Consider the following 5,381-nt stretch of genomic DNA (forward strand, 5'->3'; position numbering starts at 1 on the left):
ATTAGCATTATTAATATCACAAAACTATAAAATTAACTTAAAAGTATCATTTGAAGAACTAATTGACCCGCTGTAGGTGCATGTTTATTTCGCGTTTTTTATGACAAAAATAATATTTAAAAACAGGTCCATTCAAATGATAAAAGTATTAGAATTACAACCGCTAAAAAATTTAAATTTTTATATCGCCATATTTTTATTTAAAACGTATTCTTTTCTCTCGCTTCGTCCGCCATTACTAGCTTGAAAAAAATCTCCGGTCGGGCCGCAATGCATTATGGGATATGCTGGGCCAGGAAGGATCCATCAGAACAGTCCTTCGATTCGGGCCAAAGGAAGGACGTATTTGTCGGCCGCATCGGAGGAGTCTTTGGTTTTGGACGGCCTTCGTCGCGGCGCTGTGACGTATGCGGCCGACAAATTCGACCTTCGGAGGACCCGTCCTGCCGTTTTGGACACAGTCTGTGCCTTCCTCAGGTCTCTCCTCTTAAGCCAACTCATGTTGAATGTGTTAACCAAACTTTTACAGAGTCCTATGGCACGTGCCATTTGATCTTTGTCGCTGTCCAGACCATGGGATACAGCAAGATGGAGGTTGTGGCCGAAGGAATTGGGCCATGGCCAGCCAAGATTTCTTATGGCAGCAACAATGTTTGCACCAGTGTCTGTAGTAATGCAGACTAGTTTGTGCTCATCCAGTCCCAATCTTGTAAAGAAGACTTCAGGTTTTCTCCAAGGGTGTCAGCAGCATGGTTTTCTGGGACATATCTGGTCTCTAAACAYTTGGAGTGCAGGGTCCAGTCAGCAGTTATGTAGTGTATGGTTAAGCTCATATAAGGGGTCATGTTTGAACTTGACCACATATCCTTAGTGGCAGAGTAAAACTGAACGTCTTTCAGCTCCTTAAGTATGTCCTCTTTAATGCTGTTGTACAGCTGTGGAATTGCCGTTTGTGACACGTATGTTTTTCCAGGCAATTCATACTGGCTGTCAAATGTTTGCAACATTTTTTGAAATGCCGGCTTGTCAACAATATTAAAAGGTAGCATCTCTTTAGAAATGAAGCAAACCACGCTGTCTGTGAGCGCGCACCACTTCACACTTTCCTTCTTGTATGTTGCTTGTCGATTAAATGCTCCAGTAATTGTGAACTGTCGGGAAGATGACCCATCAGTTTTATTTTTTTTCCCTGCTGGGAAAACTGCATCGGACGATTACAGTATTTTTCGGATTATAAACCGCACCGGACTATAAGCCGCACCCCCAACATAAAAAAAACAGTACATCCAAATTTGTTGTAAAAAAAGTGAATTCAACATCAAAACATAAAAAGCAAACATTTAGGAATTAAAGTTCGGAGGAATACGGTTCATTTAACTGACCTTATTTTGGTAGTTTTCTTTAACAGTTTCTGGTCAAACAAAAGTCTCATTCATCGTCCTCCGGCACACTGAAACCATCGAAGTCCCCCTCTTCAGTGTCGGAGTTAAACAAGCTGAGAAAAGCTGCGTCACACAGTGGTATCTGTTGTCCTCCCGGGGTAATGCTGGCTCTGAAGCTGTGGTGTCCTCTTCACATAGCAGTCTAGCCTTTCAGAACCCACTGGTGATGGTGGACTCTTCACTCTGCTCCACGCTGTTAGGATCCACTGGCAGACATCAGGAAATGACGCTCTTCACATTCGGCCAGTTTTTTGCGAATGATTTATCCCCGTCAGTCATCCAAGCCTCCCATTCAGCCCTGAGTGCTGCTTTAAATGCACGATTCACACTGATGTCCAGGGGTTGCAAAAACTTTGTTGTACCTCCAGGAATTACAGCAGGAATTGAGTTTGTTTTCTTGATGGCTGCTTTCACCGAATCCATGACGTGGGCCCACATACTGTCGGCCGTGTCTGCTGAAGATCCGTCGTGTCGTGTCTGCTACTAGCTAAAAAAAATGGCGCTACAACTCTGGCTAAGCTAGCAGTATGGTCGCTCAGCTGTTGACCGGTCGACGCGCCGTCACGTGATTGTTCGGCATTTGTTTTCGCACTGACCTTTCATAGTTCCCCCAAGAAACCCAGAGCCAAGCTGCTGGGAAAGCCCTCCTGCTCCAGCATATGTCACTGGATGGGATTCCTTCCCCGGGGAGTGCAATGCGGGGGGAAAAAAGTCCGCGGCTCTTCACTCGATGTTTATCCACAAACTGGTCCTGGATTAAGCTCCAAAGTTTTTATCAGTCAGATTCCACCGAGAGAAATGTCTGTTATCCCCTTTTATAAGTTTTTGGCCATTGACTATCTTTAAATCGCTGCTTCCTGGTACAACAGTCGGCTCTGGAAGGATCGCTTTTTTCTTTTTTTTCTTCTTTTTTTGAAGCGAGTGGTTGAAGCAAATGGAGCATAAGAGCCCCCTGGTGGCTGAAGAAAAATAATCCACATATAAGCCGCACCGGACTATAAGCCGCATGGTTCAAAGTTCAGGAAAAAAGTCGCGGCTTATAGTCCGAAAAATACGGTATGTTTTAGGTGCAGATGCAGATTTGTAGTATTGCTACATTTTGTGGCTATTTTTTAGAACAGATTCGACATACCGGCTCGCACAGGTTAAGTGGTTCACCGCGGTCATTGGGTTTGAATCCAAAGTGCTCCCACACTGGAGCTGTTGCGTTCAGCTTCAAAACCAGTTCCACCTCCATTTGTCAGCATCGCCACAATGTTTTGTTAGCTTATTATGCTATGCTAGAGTGACCATGCGCCTGGCAAATACTAACGCAAGAGTTCACTTGCTTAGAAAACGAGAAGGGGAGGGGTCAGCCAAGCACCCGGAAGCCCAGAGAGGGAGAAAAGCCGAAGTGAACAAACAAACCAACAGGTGAGAATTATCAACCTCATTTTTCTTATCGACCTCTAAATTATTTATCGTGCAATTAATTGATTTATTGCCTATCGCGACAGGCCTAGGTGTGACCATTAAATCATTAGCAATTTGGGGTTCAAGGATAAGTAGTTATGCCAGTGAACATTAACAGTAAAGTACATGCCCATAAAAATAGTCACGGTATGTAATTAAACATGCATATAAATTGCAGTGAACTGAAGGGATAAATTGCCTGATTGAACTGTAACAAGAGATGATGGGATTCTTTCTGGTTTAAGAAAAGCCAATGTTGATGATTTTGTGTATGAAAGAATACGTTTACGAACATCATTTGTACAGTAAATTACTGAACTATAAATTGGGCTGTATAGACAGTTATATGAGATGGTTTGTTCAATAAATAAGTTGCGAGAAAATGGAGTAACACAGACTTCGTCTCCCGTGTGCTCATCCACATTGTTTTTCAGCTTTATCTGCTGCTGACGGGTCCAGAATCCTGGGACTTGTTACAATGACTGGTAGATGATTAGTTATCAGCGGTACTGCATTTTAATTTTAGAAAGCACAAATCTGCTTATGAATTATAAGAATTAGCAAGAACGCTGAAGCGCAATCGAAATATTTATGTCTGCAATTAGCGGATTTGCACTTTAGCGGTCTGGTGCCCACCACTGGTTCTGATGAACAGATGTCAGATCTTTGTACACCATTTACAAAAAATAAAATAAAAATAAAATAAAATCAAAACTAAAACCCAAAGGAAAGCATTATAACAAATTAGTCATTTTGACACAATTTTGCTTGACTTGGTCTGATAAGTTGGACTGATAAGCTGTTGATTTTAAACTAACCAGGGATTGTTCGAAGTATTGTTGACCCAGAGTTTTGTCTCTAACCAGCAGATTTTAGTTTACAAACAAAAAAAAGAATCTGTATTTTTTTATGTCATGTATTTTCCTCTAAAAGGGGTGGGGCCATTTGATGGGTGTAGACATTACACCAAGGACCTGATTTACTAACAGTTAGCATGTATAAAAATCGGTAGCATGTGCAAAGCTGGTTTACTAACCCCGTGAACAGAGGATTGCATCTGTCAAATGAGCAAACTAGCAGATGCCAACCATTTAATGTTTTTTTCTTCATGCAGAAAACTTGATAATTTTGCACATGATTCTCTATAAATTATAGGTGATGATCAAGGCACTAACGACCTATTGTTAGGCTGATGGTCCTTTTTTCGCATGTGAACAGAACTTTTGACTGTCATTGGTAAACTTGTTTGTGTGGAGGCACTGCATTTAAGGCTGAGTTTACCTGATATGCAAATGTAATAATTTAGCACCTGCAATGTGATTTTTTAAACCTGAAACTGATTGTGGTTGATGTGTTTGTGTATTATATATGTCAGGTTTAAAAGGCAGGTGCAAACTGACACAGGCTTCCGTTGCAAAAGAGTTTATGTAATCTCAAAAGGATTTCCCCGGTTAAATAAAGGTTAATAAGAATTTCAGTTCAAATTGAAAGTACTTTTTTGATCCCTGAGTGAAATTAGATGATGTAGTAACTCATTTAACTAAAAAGTTATTAAGAGTTATTAGTTAAATAAATAATAGCCAAAAATCCCTATAGTTTTGCAGCAGTTATCATTTGCAGCATCCTCAACATGCCCACTAAAAGCATGCCCAAGTTTTTTGTTTGTATATGCAATTTAAGGCTTGCTATTTGAAATATTTGTAACACAGACCTCAAGTGTTTTCCTAAGGGTAGTGTGGTCATATGTCAGTGTTGACGTTTTGATGGAACCTTCAGAACCAAATGTTTTACACAATAAATAAAACACAAAGCTTTTTAATTTAAGTTGCATCTACACAGAAAGATAGTTTGTTCGCATTTAAACTCTGTTCTGTTTCTGCATCTGTTTTGATGGATAAAGAGAAACAAAACATGAACCTGAACCAACCATCTGTTCCAGAAGACAACACTTAATCAGCCCTGGATCTTCCACATTCTGAGCACAGAGACCTGATTACAGAAACAGACTCTGAGCAGAGCCAGCAGAAAAGGAACCTGCTGTGAATCTCTGAAAGTCCCAGCAGGCTGGTCCTAATGAATGCTTTTGGATGTGCAGGGGAGCGTTCACTTGTTCCCATGTGTGCAGCTTTTCTGGACTCAGGCCTGAGTTCTGTGGGGGGTTTCTTGGTCTGACAGAACCCCTGTGCTGAGCTCTGGCTTGTAAACTGGCAGATCTGATGACATGAGGCCATTAAATATCTCAGCTAACACAAAGCTTCTAATAGCTCAGAGTCACTTCAAAATGTTTGTTTTTAAAAAAAACGAAATGCTCGCTAAAGCCTACAAGTTATTGTTTGCTATAAAAATGGCTTTAATTCAATTCAAATAAGTTTATTTATATAGCGTCAAATCACAACAATTGTAGTCTCAGGGCACTGCACGCACACACACACACACACACACACACACACACACACACACACACACACACACACACACACACACACA

This window comes from Austrofundulus limnaeus, unplaced genomic scaffold, assembly GCF_001266775.1.
Source record: "Austrofundulus limnaeus strain Quisiro unplaced genomic scaffold, Austrofundulus_limnaeus-1.0 Scaffold264, whole genome shotgun sequence".
In the NCBI taxonomy this organism is placed as follows: domain Eukaryota; kingdom Metazoa; phylum Chordata; class Actinopteri; order Cyprinodontiformes; family Rivulidae; genus Austrofundulus; species Austrofundulus limnaeus.